This window comes from Bombina bombina, chromosome 6, assembly GCF_027579735.1.
Source record: "Bombina bombina isolate aBomBom1 chromosome 6, aBomBom1.pri, whole genome shotgun sequence".
NCBI lineage: Eukaryota > Metazoa > Chordata > Amphibia > Anura > Bombinatoridae > Bombina > Bombina bombina.
Window position 1 is genome coordinate 7,277,034 of NC_069504.1, and position 23,325 is coordinate 7,300,358.

Consider the following 23,325-nt stretch of genomic DNA (forward strand, 5'->3'; position numbering starts at 1 on the left):
ACAATACTTACCTTAATGTGCTCTGGAGAGCATGGAGAGCGCTAAGGTAAGTATCACCTGTAGCTACAATACTTAGCTTAATGTGCTCTGGAGAGCATGGAGATCACACTAAGGTAAGTATCACCTATAGCTACATTACTTCCCTTAATGTGCACTGGAGAGAACAGAGAGCGTACTAAGGTAAGTATTACCTGTTGCTACAATACTTACCTTAATGTGCTCTGGAGAGCATGGAGAGTGCACTAAGGTAAGTATCACCTGTAGCTACAACACTTACCTTAATGTGCTCTGGAGAGCATGGAGAGCACACTAAGGTAAGTATCACCTGTAGCTACATTACTTACCTTAATGTGCTCTGGAGAGCATGCTAAGGTAAGTATCACCAGTAGCTACAATACTTATCCTAATGTGCTCTGGAGAGCATGGAGAGCGCAATAAGGTAAGTATCACCTGTTGCTACAATACTTACCTTAATGTGCTCTGGAGAGCATGGAGCGCGCACTAAGGTAAGTATCACCTCTAGCTACAATACTTACCATAATGTGCTCTGGAGAGCACACTAAGGTAAGTATCACCTGTAGCTACAATACTTACCTTAATGTGCTATGGAGAGCATGGAGAGCGTGCTAAGGTAAGTATTACCTGTAGCTACAATACTTACCTTAATGTGCTCTGGAAATCATGGAGAGTGTGCTAAGGTAAGTGTCGCCTGTAGCTACAATACTTACCTTAATGTGCTATGGAGAGCATGGAGAGCATGCTAAGGTATCACCTGTAGGTACAATACTTACCTTAATGTGTTCAGTATTGCGGATGGAGGAAAGCAAATGAACCATGTATAGCCAGGGGGCGCTGCTGTGCTGTGTCAGTTTGGCTCAGTAGCGTAGATGAAGGAAAGTAAATAATTCATGTATAGCCAGGGGGCGCTACAGTGCTGTAACAGTTCGGCTCAGTAGCGCGGATGGAGGAAAGCAAATTGTCAGGGTTTTTTCCCTGCTTTGTTTGCCATATGCTGCTGGCAGCCATTTTACTCACCTCTCTTGCTGACTCTGGTGCATACTGTGTGATGCTGCTCATTTCATGCACTTCCTTTTATGACCAGACTGGTGTACATCATCAGTGTGAGACACGATGCAGTCTCAGAATTGTGATGTCATCACTTAGTATTTAAAGGGCCTCTGTTCAGTATGCTTTGCCCTTGCGTTGTCTCAGACCTGTTTGTGAGAGCTCCTGTGTATTACCTGGCTGTCTGACATCCCTCCTGGATCCTGATCCCTGCCTTGTTCCCAACTCTGCTGTTCTCCTTGTTCCTGATTCCGGCTCGTCTGACTACTCGCTTTGGCTCCTGACTCGGCTCGTATGACTATTCGCTTTGGCTCCTGAATCGGCTTGTCTGCCTATTCACTTTGGCTCCTGACTCGACTCGTCTGACTACCAGCTCTGGTTTTGATTCCTGGCTTGTTATTTGTCTTGTAGACTTTTTATTCTTTTTTGCTATTAATAAAGGTGTGATTATTTTTGCACTTTTCGTCTCAGTCTGATTCCTGGCACCCTGACATTACGCAAGGGCCATGAATCCTGATGGTGCTAATAATACACTTTTACCTGCCATCATTTCGAGGATGGATGAAAAGTTTCACAGCTTGGATCAATTTGTACTAGCCCTGCAAACCCTGCTGATTCGCACTGCACATTTGAACCACAGTGTCCCGCAAGTTATGGCTGCTCCTGTTTCCGCTGCTGCACCTAGTCCTACCAGGAGCATGTCCGGTTCTGCACCTCTACCTCAGCAATATGGAGGCGATCCTTATCAGTGCAGAGGGTTTTTGAACCAGGTGGGCATTTACTTTTAGATGTTACCTCAGGCGTTTCCCTCTGACAGAGCTAAGGTGGGATTTCTCATCTGGCTACTCTCTGACACAGCTCTTGCCTGGGTTAATCCCTTGTGGGAGACTAATAAACCTCTGATTTCAAATTACCCTGAATTTGTGGCCTCCTTTCGAAGGGTATTTGATGTTCCGGCTCACTCCTCCTCTGCTGCTAAACGACTCATGTCCATTCAGCAAGGTACAAGATCTGTTGCTCAATATGCCATTGAGTTCCGTACGCTTGCCACAGAGGTAGGTTGGAACAATGAAGCTCTTGTTGCTGCCTTCTTTCATGGGCTCTCTGATGCGATTAAAGACGGAGTTGCTGCCAGAGATTTACCAGAAGATCTCGAGGCATTGGTGTATTTTTTTATCCTAATTGACATCAGACTAAGTGAGAGGCCCTCTTTCAAGGAGCGCTTGCAGAAGCCTCCTGTTCCTTTAGGAGGAGGGAGGGGCTCTGCCTCTATTGTCACCCAGGCTCTTGTTGACTCCGGTGCTGCGGGCTATTTTATTGACAGTGCTTTTGTATCAAAGCACTCCATTCCTGTTTTGCCTCGGCCGTTCCGCTTGCTATTGAGGCCATTGATGGCAGGCCCCTTCAGCCCGCACTCGTTACTCACGAAACTGCTCCGTTATCCATGGCTATTGGGGCTCTCCATTTTGAAACCCTCCAGTTCCAGGTGATAAATTCTGCGCATTTTCAGGTTGTTCTGGGTTATCACTGGCTCCAAAAGCACATTCCCAGTCTCGACTGGCGCAGGTCCGAAATTTTGCCGTGGACTCCACACATTCCCAGTCTCGACTGGACTCCGCATCAAAACCACCAAGAAGACAGCCATCCAAGATAGAATCAATGCCAACATCCACAACAGCAAGGAGCTGTTCACAGTAATCAAGGAATTCTCCAATCCCAACAGCAACACCAACGACATCCCGCCCTCCCAGGACCTCTGCGATAATCTCGCAATGTACTTCCACCGCAAGATTGTCGACATCTATGACAGCTTCGTGCCCCAGAACTCACCCACCACCTCCTACCCATCAACTCCCACCGATACCTCACCCAAATACACCACCGCCTACCCCCCACTGACCAGCTGGAGCCCCCTCACCACAGAGGACACCATCAGGATCATGAAATCGATCCACTCCGGAGCACCCTCGGACCCATGCCCGCATCACATTTTCAACAAAGCGGTTGACACCATCGCCTCCGAGCTCTGCAGCACCATCAACTGCTCCATCGAAACCGGAACCTTCCCGGATGACTGGAAGCACGCAGAATTAAAACCCCTACTGAAAAAAACCCACGGCTGACCCCAATGATCCGAAGAACTACCGCCCAATCTCTTTGCTCCCCTTTGCGGCCAAAGTCATTGAGAAGTCCATCAATGTGCAACTCGTTGACTACATTGAAGCCAACCACACCCTGGACCCCTCCCAATCCGGTTTCAGGAGCAACCACAGCACCAAGACCGCCCTCCTCGCCGCCACAGACGATATCCTCGCCCTACTCGACCGAGGAGAGACCGCCGCCCTCATTCTCCTAGACCTCTCAGCAGCATTCGACACTGTCTCCCACCTCACCCTCCGCAACCGACTACACGATGCCGGCATACGTGACAAAGCCCTGGAATGGATCACCTCCTTCCTCACCGGCAGAACCCATAAAGTTAGACTCCCACCCTTCACCTCCAAGCCCACAGAAATCAGCTGCGGTGTACCCCAAGGCTCTTCTCTGAGCCCCACCCTATTCAACATCTACATGGCCCCTCTCTCCGCCATCGCCCGACGACACGACCTCAACATCGTCTCCTACGCCGACGACACCCAGCTAATCATCTCACTCACCAGTGACCCCACCACCGCCAAGAGAAACGTCCATGAAGGGCTGACAGCAGTCGCCACCTGGATGAACTACAACTGCCTAAAGCTGAACGCAGACAAGACCGAAGTCCTCCTCCTCGGCCCCACCACATCCGCATGGAATAACTCCTGGTGGCCCACAGCCCTCGGACACCCTCCAACCCCCACCGACCATGCACGAAATCTAGGCGTCATCCTGGACTCATCGCTCTCCATGGACCGGCAAATCAACGCCATCTCTTCTGCATGCTTCCACACACTTCACCTGCTGCGAAAGATCTTCAAATGGATCCCAACCGAGACCAGGAAGACTGTCACTCACGCCCTCGTAAGCAGCCGACTGGACTATGGTAACGCACTCTACGCCGGCACCACCATCAAGCTCCAAAAGAGACTACAGCGCATCCAGAACTCCTCAGCCAGACTAATCCTTGACATCACTCGTCAATGCCACATCACCAAATACCTGCGGGACCTGCACTGGCTCCCCATCAACAAAAGAATAACCTTCAAGCTTCTCACCCACGCATTCAAGGCCCTCCACAACATCGGTCCCGAATACTTGAACCGATGCCAGACAATTTTGATCGGCCGACCAAGCCCTCGCTGTCATCCCCCGCATCAGGAAAACCACAGCGAGAGGCAGATCCTTCTCTCACCTGGCTGCCAAGACTTGGAACACCCTCCCGCTGCACCTTAGACAAGCTACCGCCCTAACTAAGTTCAGAAAGGACCTCAAGACCTGGCTCTTCGACTGAACTGCAACCCTCAGTGCCTTGAGACCCTTACGGGTGAATAGCCGCGCTTTACAAGAACCCAATAGATAGATAGATGTATTTCCACTTGTCTTCGGAATCCAGTTAAAGTCTTGTGCACTTCTTCAGTATCTCAATTGCCAGAGGAGTACCGAGAGTTCCTAGACATTTTTGACAAGGTGGGTGCCGGTACGTTGCCTCTTCACCGGTCTTACGATTGTGCCATAGACCTGCAACCCAGAGCCATTTCTCCTCAGGGCCGTGTTTACCCTCTGTCTGTTGCGGAGAATTGTGCTATAGAGGAGTATGTTGCCGATGCTCTGTCATGGGGGAATCATCCGCAAATCCTGCTCTCCAGCAGTGGCTGGCTTCTTCTTTGTGAAGAAAAAGGTTGGCGAGTTAAGACCATGCATCGATTATAGGGGTCTTAATCGTCTTACCATTAAGAATGCTTACCCTATTCCGCTCATTACAGAACTCTTTGACCGCCTCAAGGGAGCTACGGTCTTTACTAAACTTGATTTGAGAGGAGCGTACAATCTCGTTAGGATCAAGGAGGGCCACAAATGGAAAACAGCATTTAACACCAGGAGCGGGCATTATGAATATCTTGTAATGCCCTTTGGCCTATGTAATGCTCCTGCTGTTTTCCAGGAATTTATTAATGATGTCCTACAAGATATGTTGCAACAGTGTGTTGTGGTGTACTTAGACGACATCCTCATACACTCACCCACACTTGAGGCTCATCATTCTGATGTTACACGGGTTCTTCAGAGACTACGTGAGAACGGCCTGTTTTGTAAACTCGAGAAATGTGAGTTCCATCAGACTCAAGTAACCTTCCTAGGTTATGTTATCTCCGTTGCAGGGTTCTCCATGGATCCTGACAAGTTCGCCAATTACTATAGAAAGTTTATTAAAAACTTTTCTTCCTTGGTCAAACCTATCACTGACATGACCCGTAAAGAGAATTATCCATTCCATTGGTCACCTACTGCCATTAATGTCATTGATAGTCTTAAGACTGCCTTTGCTGCCGCTCCAGTTCTGGCTCATCCTAACCCTGTCCTGCCTTTCGTTCTTGAGGTCGATGCGTCTTAGACTGGAGTAGGTGCCCTCTTGTCTCAACGTCCTACACCTGACGGTTCCTTTCATCCCTGTGGTTTCTTCTCTAAGAAATTGTCTCCAGTGGAGTGCAATTATGAAATTGGTGACAGGGAATTACTGGCCATAATTTTGGCACTCAAGGAATGGAGGCATTTTCCCTAGGGTACTAGCATGCCAGTGCTCATTCTTACTGACCACAAGAATTTAACTTATCTATCTGAAGCAAAATGTTTGTCGCCCCGACAGGCCAGATGGGCGCTATTTTTGTCTCGGTTTAATTATGTGGTCTCCTACCTACCTGGTAGAAAGAATGTTAGGGCTGATGCCCTCTCATGACAATTTTCGCTCCAAGGAGGAGTCTGTACCTACTCCAGTTATACCTCCTGACCATATTTTGGCTACCATACTTACTAATTTGACTTCTCCTTTGGGGGAGGAGATCCTGGCTGCACAAACCAATGCACCTCCTGAGAAACCTAGTGGTGTTTTGTTACTGAGAATCTTTGAACTAAACTTTTGCACACTTACCACTATCCTAAAGCCGCAGGTCACCCAGGCAAGAACCAAATGATTTGGTCTGTCACTCGACAATTCTGGTGGCCAGGTCTTCATTCTGATGTTGCCTCCTGCTCAGTTTGTGCACAGAATAAGACACCTCAACATCTTCCTGTGGGTCTTCTTCAATCTATTGCTAATGGTGAGCGTCCTTGGACACATCTTTCCATGGACTTCATTGTCGAGCTCCCTGTTTCCAATGGCAATACTGTTATCCTTATGGTGGTTGACCGTTTTTCTAAAATGTCACATTGCATTCCCTTGATGAAGCTGCCTACCGCTCAGGAGCTTGCTTCAATTTTTGCCTGGGAGGTCTTCCGTTTACATGGGTTACCCAAGGAGATAGTGTCAGACCGGGGTAGCCAGTTTGTCTCCAGATTTTGGTGTTCCTTTTGTGCTCAAATGGGGATCCAGCTTTCCTTCTCATCTGCATATCACCCTCAATCCAATGGGGCTGCGGAACGGTCTTATCAAGCTCTGGAACAGTTCCTCCGTTGCTATGTCTCAGATCACCACAATTATTGGTCTGAACTGTTACCTTGGGCAGAGTTTGCTCGTAATAGTGCTATTAATGCTTCCTCCATCTTATATTCATTCATGGCGAATTATGGGTTTCAACCATCCTTGTTGCCCGATTCATTCATGTCTCAGGGTATTCCGGCTTTGGAGGAGCATCTCTGGCAACTCTGTTACACGTGGGTGCAGCATAAGGATTGCCTTCATCGTTCTATGCAGCGCCAAAAGTTCCAGGCTGATTGTAGGCATCTGCCCACGCCTTCCTACCAGGTTGGTGAGACAGTTTGGCTCTCCTCCCACAACATGAACCTTTGTGTGCCTTCCAATAAACTGGCTCCCCGTTACGTTGGTCCTTTTCGAATACTCCGACGGGTCAATCCTGTGGCCTACGCTCTTGACCTTCCTCCTGCAATGCGCATCTCCAATGTTTTTCATGTCTCCTTCTTGAAACCATTGGTTTGTAATCGGTTTACCAATGTGTTGCCTCATCCCCGTCCTATCTTTGTTGACAACCATGAGGAGTATGAGGTCAGCAGCATTATTGAGTCTCGTATGTCCAGGGGCTGCGTACAGTATTTGGTTCACTGGAGGGGCTACGGTCCGGAGGAGCGTTCAAGGGTTCCCTCCTCTGATGTTCATTCTCCCGCCCTCCTCCATGCCTTCCATGCCCGTTTCCCCAATAAGCCTTTTGTCCTCCCGCGGGGGAGGAGTTGTTGAGGGGAGGGTACTCTCTGGTGCATACTGTGTGATGCTGCTCATTTCCTGCACTTCCTTTTATGACCAGACTGGTGTACATCATCAGTGTGAGACAGGATGCATTTTCAGAATTGTGATGTCATCACTTATTATTTAAAGGGCCTCTGTTCAGTATGCTTTGCCCTTGCGTTGTCTCAGACCTGTTTGTGAGAGCTCCTGTGTATTACCTGGCTGTCTGACGTCCCTCCTGGTTCCTGATCCCTGGCTTGTTCCTGACTCTGCTGTTCCCCTTGTTCCTGATTCTGGCTCGTCTGACTACTCGCTTTGGCTCCTGACTCGCCTCGTCTGACTATACGCTTTGGCTCCTGACTCAGCTCATCTGATTACCAGCTCTGGTTTTGATTCCTGGCTTGTTATTTGTCTTGTGGACTTTTTATTATTTTTTGCTATTAATAAAGGTGTGATTATTTTTGCACTTCTCATCTCGTCTGATTCCTGGCACCCTGACACAAGTGAACCATGTACAGCCATGCGGTGCTGCCGTGCTGTGACAGCTCGGCTCAGTAGCAGGGATGGAGGAAAGCAAATTACCAGGTATAGCCAGGGGCGCTGCCATGCTGTGACAGCTCGGCTCAGTAGCGAGGATGGAGGAAAACAAATGAACCATGTATAGCTAGAGGGCGCTGCCGTGCTGTGACAGCTCGGTTCACTAGCGCGTATGGAGGAAAGCAAATGAACCATTTATAGCCAGGGGGTGCTGCTGTGCTGTGACAGCTCGGTTCACTAGCGTGTACGGAGGAAAGCAAATTAACCATGTATAGACGGGGGGGGCGCTGCCATGCTGTGACAGCTCGGTTCACTAGCGCGTATGGAGGAAAGCAAATGAACCATGTATAGCCAGGGGGCGCTGCCATGCTGTGACAGCTCGGCTCACTAGCACACTAGCTTGGATGGAGGAAAGCAAATGAACCATGTATAGCAAGGGTACACTTCCGTGTTGTGACAACTCGGCTCAGTAGCCTGCATGAAGGAAAGAAAATGAACCATGTATAGCCAGGGGGCGCTGCAGTGCTGTGACAACTCGGTTCACTAGCGCATATGGAGGAAAGCAAATGAACCATGTACAGCCAGGGGGCGCTGCTGTGCTGTGACAGTTCGGCTCAGTAGCGCGAGTGGAGGAACGCAAATGAACCATGTATAGCCAGGGGGCGCTGCATTGCTGTGACAGCTCGGTTCACTAGCGCATATGGAGGAAAGCAAATGAACCATGTATAGACAGGGGGCGCTGCTGTGCTGTGTCAGCTCGGTTTACTAGCGCAGATGGAAGAAAGCAAGTGAACCATGTATCGCTAGGGGAAGCTGCCATGCTGTGACAGCTCGGCTCACTAGTGCACTAGCCCGGATGGAGGAAAGCAAATTGTAGCGGGTCTCGGTACCCCGGACTGGGTATACCTGCTTAAGTCAGCTTCCTCTAACCAGACGCCAACCAATAAACCTCCACTGGATACCTGCCGCTATTAGAATATTGGCCGCTGCAAGTTGTTATAGCTACCCCCAAGAACATTAGCCGAGACTGATTGCTTGAGTGTCAAAATAGGAACTGCTTTATTGCACAGAAAACACAGCTTTTATACATTTCCAACAAAGGAGAGTAGTCACCACATTATCAATAGAAACAAATATTATACAATGAGACAAACGCCAGACAATGGTTAGTTAAACAAGATTCTAATCACATCCTGACTTACAAAAGGACAATGGATAACTCCCACAATAACAGAAAGACACTTTACACCTAGACTAGATATGCAGACATATAACAGCAGGAGGTCCCCGCATTAGAGCAGGCAGTTGCAATCAGATCAAATATTCTGAGTCTAGGGGGGGGGCAATGCGAGATTGGGCTTTCATCTTATACTACAACAAAACACAGGAACCAAAACTTTGTTTCAGGGCCCTCCTGTTCTCAGAATCTCTGGGAATTCATGGAAATGGTGTAAACCTGAATCGAGGGTAAAAGTACTCCAAATGTACACTGGGCAACCGCCTCCCAAATCATAGAATCCCCTCAAGTTCCAAGGTCCATAGTCGGTGGGGAGGAGGCTGGCCTGCAGTCCTCTCCAAGTACAAAAGTAATGGAAGCTTCCGTTACACAAATGAACCATGTATAGCGGGGGGAGGGGGTGTTGCAGTGCTGTGTTAGCTTGGTTCTCTAGCACGGATAAGGGAGAGCAAATGTACCATGTATAGCCAGGGTGCGCTACCATGCTGTGACAGTTTGGCTCAGTAGCACGGATGGAGGAAAGCAAATGAACCATGTATAGACAGGGGGCGCTGCCGTGCTGTGACAGCTCGGCTCAGTAGCACGGATGGAGGAAAGCAAATGTACCATGTATAGCCAGGGGGCGCTGCCGTGCTGTGACAGCTCGGCTCAGTAGCGCGGATGGAGGAAAGCAAAGGAACCATGTATAGCGAGGGGCCATGGCAGTGCTATGACAGCTCAGCTCAGTAGCGCGGATGAAGGAAAGCAAATGAACTAGGCAAGAGAGGGGGCGCTGCCGTTCTGTGACAGCTCAGCTCAGTAGGATGAAGGAAAGTTAATAATTCATGTATAGTCAGGAGGCGCTACTGTGCTATGACAGTTCGGCTCAATAGCACGGATGGAGGAAAGCAAATGAACCATGTATAGCCATGCAGTGCTGCCATGCTGTGACAGCTCGGCTTACTAGCGCGGATGGAGGAAAGCAAATGAACCATGTATAGCCAGGGGGCGCTGCCATGCTGTGACAGTTCGGCTCACTAGCACGGATAGAGGAAACAAATGAACCATGTATAGCCAGGGGGCGCTGCTGTGTTGTGACAGCTCGGCTCACTAGCGCAGATGGAGAAAAGCAAATGAACCATGTATAGCCGGGGGGTGCTGCCATGCTGTGATAGCTTGGTTTACTAGCACGGATGGAGGAAAGCAAATGAACCATATATAGCCAGGGGACGCTGCCATGCTGTGACAGCTCGGCTCAGTAGTGCGGATGGAGGAAAGCAAATGAACCATGTATAGCCGGGGGTACTGCAGTGCTGTGATAGCTTGGTTCACTAGCATAGATAAGGAAAAGCAAATAAACCATGTATAGCTAGGGTGCGCTGCCATGCTGTGACAGCTCGGCTCAGTAGTGCGGATGGAGGAAAGCAAATGAACCATGTATAGCCAGGGGGCGCTACTGGAAAGGCAAGAGTGCTGTTCTGTAAATAAATGCAGTGAGGCTGCGCACAAAACAATGCATAAAAAAGTCACAAAAGGCGTCCCCATAAGCCCTCATAACACGTGTCCCCTATAAACAATATAGAATAAAAATATAATCTGTGTATGTGAATAGTGAAAATATTTGTGACATCTATTTGTCCTCTGGCTATGATGTACATGAGTCTATATCTGCTACTAGCCTTTGGGCAATGTGAGTGCATGTATAGTGGTACCCAAGACTGCTTACAGTAGAGTGCCCATTCAGTGCTTTGAAAGCAGCAGAGGAGGAGGCTAAGGCACACGTCTAAGCAACTGTATTAAAGAGAAGAAAAGGGAAAATGACATGATCCCATATTCCATATTGTATGGGAGGTGCTCACTATCCTGATAACATATAGAAAACAGGGAGGAGAAAAATGGATAGTCCAGAGCACTCAGTTGGCAAATATATCATATGTAGAAACTATGTATAGTTACAGTGAAGTTTGACTGGAACCGGTTAATAGTAAAACTTAACATTTAATAGTAGATTAATTAAAATATGAAAAACACTACTGGTGTGTGTATATAAAAACAACTAAAATGTCATGGAACAAAAAGACAGCAGGCATGCCCAGGTATTCACCATATAGTGTATTGTCAGTAAATATGAGGGATTTATCTGGCAAGGAAGCACCCAAAAATGCTCGCGGATTGCACAGGTACAATTATCTAAAAAAGAAAAAGAGGATTACCTCAAACAGGTTATCTATCACTAGTGCAATGCTGGAGCGGTGCAAGCCCTGTCAGAGTCCCAAATATGAGCCAATAGTAGATATTATGAATAAGTAGTATTATATCAATGCATAGTAACATACAATAAAGTCACAATGTCTGTTGAGCCATAAAGGTAGACAAACACGTTAAGGCAGCAAGAGCTTTCAAAACAAGCGCCTGATGCGCATTTCGCCAAACAAATGGCTTTCTCAAAGGCTAACCCGGCCCAGGGCAAGCCTCACTGCTTAAGTATAATTATGCACCAATCCGGGGTGAGGATTCAAACACACCCCTCGGAGTAGCCAATGCCATATGACCTCCTATCCTATGTTAGTTTTAGCTTCATTTTGTTGTTATTCAAAATGGAAATAAATTCCTTAAAGCACTCTTCACTTCCTGTCCATATTATAAAGAGATCATCTATATACCGCAGTGAGGCTTGCCCTGGGCCGGGTTAGCCTTTGAGAAAGCCATTTGTTTGGTGAAATGCGCATCAGGTGCTTGTTTTGAAAGCTCTTGCTGACTTAACGTGTGTTTGTCTACCTTTATGGCTCAACAGACATTGTGACTTTATTGTATGTTACTATGCATTGATATAATACTACTTATTCATAATATCTACTATTGGCTCATATTTGGGACTCTGACAGGGCTTGCACCGCTCCAGCATTGCACTAGTGATAGATAACCTGTTTGAGGTAATCCTCTTTTTCTTTTTGTACCTGTGCAATCCGCAAGCATTTTTGGGTGCTTCCTTGCCAGATAAATCCCTCATATTTACTGACAATACACTATATGGTGAATACCTGGGCATGCCTGCTGTCTTTTTGTTCCATGACATTTTAGTTGTTTTTATATACACACACCAGTAGTGTTTTTCATATTTTAATTAATCTACTATTAAATGCTAAGTTTTACTATTAACCGGTTCCAGTCAAACTTCACTGTAACTATACATAGTTTCTACATATGATATATTTGCCAACTGAGTGCTCTGGACTATCCATTTTTCTCCTCCCTTTTTTCTATATGTTATCAGGATAGTGAGCACCTCCCATACAATATGGAATATGGGATCATGTCCCACTAATACATAGCCAAAAATGTTTTTGACTGTGTATAAGAATATAGAATAATTTGGGGATATATATGAATTTTGTCATTTTCCCTTTTCTTCTCTTTAATACAGTTGCTTATTGTCTATCAGCTGTTTAGGACAGCATTTCTGGGAAAAATCCTTCACTTAAATCCTAATTTATAAGACAGCCATCCAACTAACATCATAAAATGGCCTCTAGTCTGTCACAAGACTTTAGAAACAGACAAGACCAAAGACTAAGAGACATAGACAAAACTTTCACACTAGCCTGTGATACTGAAACTACCCTTGATACAGAAATAGATAACTGGGAAGATGGTTTAAAATCATTAAACTATTTAATTAAAAAACATACGCGCTCATTTTGGAATAAAAGCGCATATGATAAATACCTAGCAAAACATATCATACCTAGGGGACTTAGGATTAGTGATGTCTCGAATTGTTCGCCGGCGAATAGTTCCCGGCGAACATGTTTAGATTTCAACTGTCAATCTGTTACACTATTTATACCAAGAGCACTTTCTATTTAGCATTAGCTATTGCTGATCATTGCAGCTCATACCTGCATAGAATTATTAGTGCATTTGCATTGTTTAGATTCTATATATCCCTCAGCACTTAACTCCTAAGCACATATAATCTCTGGATAATTGTATCTACACTACTCAGCCCTCCAAGGGGAGACTTTGATATATTGATCGCTATATTGGTCTAATTAGCCTATATATTCTAGACCTATCCTTGTTCCAATTATGGTTAGTGTTTTTAAATTTTTCTTGTTTTCCGCAAATTTTAGCACTGTGTAATTAATAAATGTTAAGTTTTAATTTAGTCTAGTTCTGTACATTTGGAGACTAGTGTTGTCTCTTCAATTCCTTCACCACATTGAGCTTTTCAGTATTTTTCACCCAATCAAACCAGCTCTTGAGTGCTATAGGTGTACTCTTTCTTGTGGTTATCCTCTTAACCACATTTTGTGTTTCATTTTTATAACTAGAAGTGAGAATCCTGAGAAGCAACCTTGTGCTGGGACTTTTGCATGGATCTGGGGCTGCCACAAAATTACCCCCCCCCCCAAACTCTGGGGTTACGACATCCTTTAATAGGATAGTTGCTCGAAGGAGCACTTACTAGTCTTTGTACATAATAGGGTACACTCTATTCCACCGTGCAATTGTATGCATACCTACTAAAACCTTCCGTCACGCACTTAGTAACAATAAACATGGACGGAAAGGCCTTAGAAGCAGCAATACTTGCGCTGCTAGATGACCATTATCAGAGATTTCACAAGCTCATTGGTGAGTGTTTCTCACTAGGCCCACCATCTCAGCTGGGAAAGATGAGTTCACTAACCTCTGCCGTGGAGCCGCTCACAAGCGAAGCAAGCTACAGTGATAATCCACGCGATGCAGTACAGAGAAGCTCTGCACCCAACAGTGTCGAGCTGAACAACCGGTTGGCTCCGTTTGCAGATTTCTTTGGAAAGCCTCAATCCCGAAATTGGCAGATGAGCAGCTCTGAATACCTGGCTTTGGCGATGGTAAGCAAACGACTTGGGCCCTATGGACTGATGACATTGAGGACACTAACCACGAAAAGCATGCACGCTACTCGCCAAAGTCAGGATCCAGTACATACCCCCCGCACACAGCAGCCTGGGGCTACACCAGTATGGCGAAAAATTGGGATCGGCTAGGCCTTCATCTTAAGGGATCCAACATAAGATTGACACGGCAGGCTTGGTAGTGACTTGGGTGTCCTGAAAACTGACTATTTTCTATTACATCTGCCCTATTCATTGGCTAGGTCCTAAAATGGCATAACTGTTGTGACTGTCCCTGCTTACTAGAGGAATCATGAGTTACAGTATATAGGATCTGACTTGCTTTAATGATGGCGCATATGCCGGATGGATGAGAGACTCTTATATTTCAAGTTGCTCTATATGTTACTATGGCTTGTGGTTCTAGGGGTTCTCTGCTTACATGTTACCTTTAGCTTAAATCATACCCTGATTATCTGTTTAGTTATATTCTACATGTGTTCTGTATTTACTTATTGATAGTAGCTAACAGAGCCTCTCCATCTATCTATTACCCAAGACACCACTGTTTGTTTACACTTCCTCTCCTATTTTAATAAATGTGTATAGTTAAGGGTTAATGACTCCTAGGATGGGTCTATATTGTTGTATTGTATATGCTCAATGCAGGATTTCATAGAAGGGGGTTATCCCTTTAAAATTGGATTGGTATTTACTATATAATTATGTTTTCCATGTATATCTCCTAACCCTGTCAGGATAATGGTGCCTTTGGCAGATGAGGTTACTTCTGCCTCTTAGGGGTCAGAATTCATCACTAGAGCCCAACCTATGAGCCTGCTGTCTGCGGCCGAGATAGCAGGTCTCCCTGGGTCTATACCAAGATGGCGCATTGAGGGTCACCTAAATAATTCCCATCTATTAGCTGCTATATGGTAAGAGTTAATTTCCATTATCATGTGCCCAGAATCTTAAGAGGAAAATTTTAAGTTTAAGAGCAGTAGTACCGCCCTACTTGTGAGAAGTCTGAATATGCCAGCACTTCTCTCCATATGAATTCTAATTACATGCCATATAATCTTTGCCCTTTATGTGGGAGATTCTTATCATCTACACTTTGCCCCCACTATAAAAGACAAGTATACTATCTTTCCAAGTCAGTGTCTGCCTGCTAGTATTTTATGTCCCTCTATATTATTAGGATATATAATAATAATTGACCTCAGTGTTTGTATTACCTTTACCGTGTACAAGGGTGGGTACCGCATGGCCTGTATGATACTTAAATTGATGGATTAGAAGTGTTCCCTTCAGTGCCATATTCACTTATACTTTCTACATATACCAGTACTTTACATTTATTTTCTTATAGCTCTTATCAACACTCCCAGCAGATAATATTCGTTACTACACTAGAGCATTATTGTGTATTATTTATATATATATATAGTTCCAGGTCCAAGAGAGACCGTGTTGACCATTAGAGCATCTCCCTAAGTCTTTCAATCTGCATGGGTCCATGAGTGGCCTGTTGAAACAATGGAGGTGTAACCATCCTTTATATAATTGTAAAATGAGGTTTCATTTATCCAGTTTGGTAATAACCTATTGAATTGAGATGTCCTGACCTTCTCCACTTTGCTAGTTTTGTAGTATCTTATTTTATTTTGTTTCAGGTCTAAGCGGCATGGTTAAACCAATTTAAGATGTGTCTAATGTATTACCTACCGAACTCTTTATTGTTGTTATTTTTATGTACAACCTCAATAAAAATTACTTAAAAAAAAAAAAAAAAAACTTTTTGGACTGTGAAACATCAGTCTGCTTTTTTGTGTCAGGCTAACAGCTTATACTGTGCCCACTTGCCCAGTGCTACCACTCATATCTTGTTTAATAGTAGTGTAAGTGTACATTTAAAAAAATAAAAACTTTTTGTACTGTCAAACATCAGTCTGCTTTTTTGTGTTCGGCTCACAGCGTATACTGTGCCCACTTGACCAGTGCTACCACTCATATCTTGTTTAATAGTAGTGTAAGTGTACATTTTAAAAAAAAAAACTTTTTTCACTGTGAAACATCAGTCTGCTTTTTTGTGTCAGGCTCACAGCGTATACTGTGCCCACTTGCCCAGTGCCACCACTCATATTATCTTGTTTAATAGTAGTGTAAGTGTACATTTAAAAAAAAAATGACAGGCAGAGGCAGGCCACCCCGCAGGTGCCGTCGTGGTCGTGGTGCTGTGATTCCCTTTGGCCCTAGAATAATGCCCAGTGTTCAGAGGCCACGTACCATAAACTCGAAAAGTTGTGAGGACATAGTTGACTTTTTAACACAGGACACCCAATCTTCTATGGCATCCACTCCGAACCTTAACGCACCATCCTCCTCCAGCTTAGCTTCGAGCACCTCTGAAGTTACCACTCACCCGCCTGCCGCCACCACCAACACTAGCACCACAGCCGCTTCACTTGATGTGTCAGAGGAGTTATTTACACATCAGTTAGAAGAAATGAGTGATGCATCATTGACAGAGGATGTAGATAACAGTGATATGTCTCAGTCAGGCAGCATTACAGACATCGACGTACGGTGTGATGATGATGATGTTGTACCCGCTGCTGCTTCCTTTGTTGATTTGTCAGATACAAGTGAAGCAGTTGATGATGACGATGCGTCCGTGGATGTCACGTGGGTGCCCGCTAGAAGAGAAGAAGAACAGGGGGAAAGATGGGGAGACAGAGAGGAGGAGACGAGTTGGAAGCAGGGGGAGGTGGTCGCAAGGAGCTAGTGGCACAGTCAGACAGCATTCATCGGCACCCGGGGTCAGCCAGACAGCACACCAATCAACGCATGCTGTTGCCACCACCAGAATGCTGTCATTGCAGAGCTCAGCAGTGTGGCATTTTTTGTGTGTCTGCCTCTGACAACAGCGATGCCATTTGCAACCTGTGCCAAAAGAAACTGAGTCGTGGGAAGTCCAACACCCACCTAGGTACAACTGCTTTGCGAAGGCACATGATCGCACATCACAAACGCCTATGGGATCAATACATGAGTACAAGCAGCACACAAACTCAAAGCCGCCATCCTCCTCCTGGTCCAGCATCTTCAGCCACGTCAACCACTGCTGTCCTCCTTGCCCCCTCTCAACCATCCGCCACTCTGTCTCTATTCCAGAAGCATTTCCTGCTCATCTGCCCACAGTCAGGTGTCTGTCAAGGACATGTTTGAGCGTAAGAAGCCAATGTCACAAAGTCACCCCCTTGTCCGGCGTCTGACAGCTGGCTTGTCTGAACTCTTAGCCCGCCAGCTTTTACCATACAAGCTGGTGGAGTCTGAGGCGTTCCAAAAATTTGGAGCTATTGGGACACTGCAGTGGAAGGTACCCGGCCGAAATTTCTTTTCACAAAAGGCAATCCCCAACCTGTACTCGATTGTGCGAAAGGAAGTAATGGCATGTCTGGCACACAGCGTTGGGGCAAGGGTCCATCTGACCACTGATAGCTGGTCTGCAAAGCATGGTCAGGGCAGGTATATCACCTACACTGAGCATTGGGTAACCTGCTGATGGCTGACAAGCATGGAATGCGTGGCTCTGCAGAGGAGTTGGTGACACTGCCACGACTTGCAGGCAGGCCTGCTGCCACCTCCTCTACTCCTCCTACTCCATCCTCTTCCATAACCTCCTCGGCTGAGTCCTCTTCTGCTGCTGCGTCTTGCTCCACATCAACGGCACCCCCCAGCTCCCCAGGTACTATTCCACATCCCGGATACGGCAGTGTCATGCCGTCTTGGGGTTGACTTGCCTGAAAGCAGAGAGTCACACTGGACCAGCACTCCTGTCCGCCCTGAACGCACAGGTGGATCAGTGGCTGACTCCGCACCAACTGGAGATAGGCAAAGTGGTTTCTGACAACGGAAGTAATTTGGTGGCGGCATCGAAATTGGGAAAGTTGACACATGTGCCGTGCATGGCACATGTGTGTAATCTGATCGTACAACGCTTTGTGCATAAGTACCCAGGCTTACAGGACGTCCTGAAGCAGGCCAGGAAGGTGTGTGGCCATTTCAGGCATTCCTACACGGCCATGGTGCACTTTTCCGATATCCAGCAGCGAAACAACATGCAAGTGAGGTGCTTGATTTGCGACAGCCAGACACGTTGGAATTCAACACTCCTAATGTTCGACCGCCTGCTCCAACAAGAAAAAGCCGTTAACGAGTACTTGTATGACCGGGGTGCTAGGACAGCCTCTGCGGAGCTGGGAATTTTTTTTGCCACGTTACTGGACGCTCATGCGCAATGCCTGTAGGCTCATGGGTCCTTTTGAGGAGGTGACAAACCTAGTCAGTCACACTGAAGGCACCATCAGCGACATCATACCATTTGTTTTCTTCCTGGAGTGTGCCCTGCGAAGAGAGCTGGATCAGGCCGTAGATGAGCGTGAAGAGGAAGAGGAAGAGTTGTGGTCACCATCACCACCAGAAACAGCCTTATCAGCATTGCTTGCTGGACCAGCGGCAACGCTGGAAGAGGATTGTGAGGAAGAGGAGTCAGAGGAGGAATGTGGCTTTGAGGAGGAGGAGGAAGACCAACCACAACAGGCATCCCAGGGTGCTCATTGTCACCTATCTGGTACCCGTGGTGTTGTACGTGGCTGGGGGGAAGAAGATACCTTCAGTGAGATCACTGAGGACGAGGAACGGGACATGAGTAGCTTGGCATAAAACCTGTTCTGCCTGTTGAGGGACCCTCGTATAAAAAAGCTGAAGGAGAACGACCTGTACTGGGTGTCCACTCTACTAGACCCCCGGTATAAGCATAAAGTGCCTGAAATGTTACCGAATTACTGCAAGTCGGAAAGGATGCAGCAGTTCCAAAATAAATTAAAAAGTATGCTTTACACAGCGTATAAGGGTGATGTCACAGCACAACGGGAATCTAACAGGGGAAGAGGTGAAAGTAATCCGCCAACTCCCACGACCACGTCGACAAGGACAGGACGCTTTACAGACATGTTTTTGATGGAGGACATGCAGAGCTTTTTAACTCCTATGCATCGCCACAGCCCTTTGGGGTCCACCCTCAGAGAACGACTCGACCTACAGGTAGCAGACTACCTCGCCTTAACTGCAGATCTCGACACTCTGAGGAGCGATGAACCCCTTGACTACTGGGTGTGCAGGCTTGACCTGTGGCCTGAGCTATCCCAATTTGCGATAGAACTTCTGGCCTGCCCCGCTTCAAGTGTCCTGTCAGAAAGGACCTTCAGTGCAGCAGGAGGTATTGTCACTGAGAAGAGAAGTCGCCTAGGTCAAAAATGTCTAGATTACCTCACCTTTATTAAGATGAATGAGGGATGGATCCCGAAGGGACTGACATTGGGCGATACATTCGAGTAAAAAAGGCCTGATGACATGAGCTGCCTTGGGCTAAAAATGGTCCACACGCTGCTGTATTTTATCTTCGAATGCCGGAAGACTTGCGTGACTTATCCTCCACCAACTAGGGTTCAAGCCGCAATGTTTTAGGGCACTTTCTACCTGGGAAACAAACATCAATTTTTCTGGCATGTGTACATGCCAAATTATTCTGGCCTCTGGTGCAGCACTGTGGCTTCAAAAACCACACCACTCATATCTGGTGGCACAGTAGATTGCACACGCAGTGCCCCAAATTTGAAGTAGGAGTGCCGACCAAGCATCTTTTTCCATATCCCGGTTCCTAAAATCCATGCCATATACACGTCCCCTGGTGCCGCAACTGCCTCTGGGAACCTTACCATGGGTCCCAGACCGCACGTCTTGTAATTCTCTGTCTGGGAAATTATCTATCTATCAAATCTATCTATTTATCTATCAAATCTATCTATCTATCGTATCTATCAAATGTATCTATTGCATCTATTGATCTATCTATCTAATCTATGTATCTATCTATCAAATCTATCTATCTCGTGGCCTGACTGTTATCTGACGGCCACTTGTGTTTCGGCCATGCCATTTACATATCCATGCCATATACACGTCCCCTGATAGGGGACGTAACAGGGATTAAACTGATCAGAATAGTACTACTTAACACACCACTCATATCTGGTGGCACTATAGATTGCACGCGCAGTGCCCCAAATTTGAAGCAAGAGGACCGACCAAGCATCTTTTTCCATCTCCCGGTTCCTAAAATCCATGCCATATACATGTCCCCTGATAGGTGACGTAACAGGGATTAAACTGATCAGAATAGTATTACTTAACACACCACTCATATCTGGTAGCACAGTAGATTGCACGCACAGTACCACAAATTTGAAGTAGGAGGACCGACCAAGAATCTTTTTCCATCTCCCGGTTCCTAAAATCCATGCCATATACATGTCCCCTGATAGGGGACGTAACAAGGATTAAACTGATCAGAATAGTACTACTTAACACACCACTCATATCTGGTGGCACAGTAGATTGCACGCGCAGTGCCCCAAATTTGAAGTAGGAGGACTGACCAAGCATCTTTTTCCATCTCCCGGTTCCTAAAATCCATGCCATATACATATCCCCTGATAGGGGACGTAACAGGGATTAAACTGATCAGCATAGTACTACTTAATACACCACTCATATCTGGTGGCACAGTAGATTGCACGCAGTGCTCTGACAAAATGCAGAAGGACATTTGGCAGACGGACATTTAGCAGACGGACATTTGGCAGATGGACATTTGGCCGACAGACAGAAAGCTAAAGAATGTTCCGATTTCGGCCGAGGGCAGATACGTTCCAGAGTGCTCTGTTCTAATCAGAGCCACAGGGCACCGCAACTGCCTCTGCGAACCTTACCATGGGTCACAGACCGCACGTCTTGTAATTCTCTGTCTTGGAAATTATCTATCTATCAAATCTATCTATTTATCTATCAAATCTATCTATCGTATCTATCAAATGTATCTATTGCATCTATTGATCTATCTAATCTATGTATCTATCTATCTATCTATCAAATCTATCTATCTCGTGGCCTGACAGCCACTTGTGTTTCGGCCATGCCATATACATATCCATGCCATATACACGTCCCCTGATAGGGGACGTAACAGGGATTAAACTGATCAGAATAGTACTACTTAACACACCACTCATATCTGGTGGCACAGTAGATTGCACGCGGAGTGCCCCAAATTTGAAGTAGGAGGACCGACCAAGCATCTTTTTCCATCTCCCGGTTCCTAAAATCGATGCCATATACACGTCCCCTGATAGGGGACGTAACGGGGATTAAACTGATAGGCATAGTACTACTTAACACACTTTATAATAACACAGAGAGAGGCAATGCAGAGAGAGGAGTCTGAAGAAGAGGAGTCAGAGGAGGAAGGTGGCTTTGAGGAGGTGGAAGACCAAACACAGCAGGCGTCCCAGGGGGCTTGTTGTCACCTTTCGGGGACCCTTGGTGTTGTACGTGGCTGGGTGGAGGAAGAGACCTTCAATGACATCAGTGAGGACAAGGAACGGGACATGGCTAGCTTGGTATCCAACCTTGTGCAAATGGGGAGTTTGCGGTTGTGCAAATGGACTGTTTGCGGTTGTGCAAATGGACTGTTTGCGGTGCGTTAAAGGGACAGTCTAGGCCAAAATAAACTTTCATGATTCAGATAGAGCATGTAATTTTAAACAATTTTCCAATTTACTTTTATCACCAATTTTGCTTTGTTCTCTTGGTATTCTTAGTTGAAAGCTTAACCTAGGAGGTTCATAAGCTAATTTCTTAGACCTTGAAGCCCACCTCTTTCAGATTGCATTTTAACAGTTTTTCACCACTAGAGGGTGTTAGTTCACGTATTTCATATAGATAACACACTGTGCTTGTGCACGAGAAGTTATCTGGGAGCAGGCACTGATTGGCTAGACTGCAAGTCTGTCAAAAGAACTGAAAAAGGGGCAGTTTGCAGAGGTTTAGATACAAGATAATCACAGAGGTTAAAAGTATATTATTATAAATGTGTTAGTTATGCAAAATTGGGAAATGGGTAATAAAGGGATTATCTATCTTTTAAAAGAATAAAAATTCTGGTGTAGACTGTCCCTTTAAACGGGGAGTTTGGTCTGTCACTGTGAAGCGGGCGTAACCCTTACACTACCTGATCGATACAACATCATACCTGATGTTTTAAAGCACGTTATTCCAAACAATTTAGGAATGTTAGGTGATTTATGCCCTTTATGGATTAAAACCAGACTCTGCATCAACTATGTAATTTTCCATGGGAGTTTTGCCATGGATCCCCTCCGGCATGCCACAGTCCAGGTGTTAGTCCCCTTGAAACAGCTTTTCCATCACTATTGTGGCCAGAAAGAGTCTCTGTGGGTTTTAAAATTCGCCTGCCTATTGAAGTCAATGGCGGTTTGCCCGGTTCGCCCGTTCGCGAACAGTTGCGGAAGTTCGTGTCCGCCTTTCGCGAATGCAAATTTTTAGGTTTGCGACATCACTACTTAGGATACGTTTATTTCCTACATTTTCTTTCCACATTGACATATACAAGGATAGATGGGAACAAGCACTAATAAATTGCTCGGAAATATTAGTAGCAATTTTATCAGACTATGAGACAGAGGTTATGTCTGAATTAGATAAAGAAATTACTGATTACAACACTAAATTACAGAAATTTGAGAACTTGGATAAATTCAAACAAGCATATAAGGAAATGCGAGATGAATTAGATAAAAGAGAGAAGGAAGTAATTCAGACTAAGTGCTCTAAGATCAAAAGAGATATGAAAGACTTTGAAAAAGGAATTTTTTTTACTTGGGACGATAAGCAGTCTAGACAGAGACCAACTAATAGTTTACCACCATCGAAAAATACACATCAGTCTGACTGCGAATCTTCAGCAGTAGAAGATAGTGACTCTGACAATAGCAGTAATAGACCAAATACGAGTAGTTTTTTAGGCAGAAATATAACACATCTCGAAAAAGAGGTGAAAGACCCACCAGAAGGGGCAAAGGGGGAAAACAGAATCCTAAGGGATCGATCAAGATGGGGGTACAGAACCGACAGTGGTTACAGGAGGAGGGAGGATTGGGGGAAACGCTCGAAATGGTAAAAGGAGATACAGACTACAGGTTAGTAACCTATCTAGAAGAACTATTACAGAAACTCATCAGTCAATTTTATCTAGAGGTTTATCTTTCTCTCCTTCCCCTTCCCTTGACAAATTTGAATGAATAAAAGACCTACATCTTTACTGCAGAAAACTACTACTAAAGAAAATATATAATACCCATGATGACAGTGCTACTACTGACTTACAG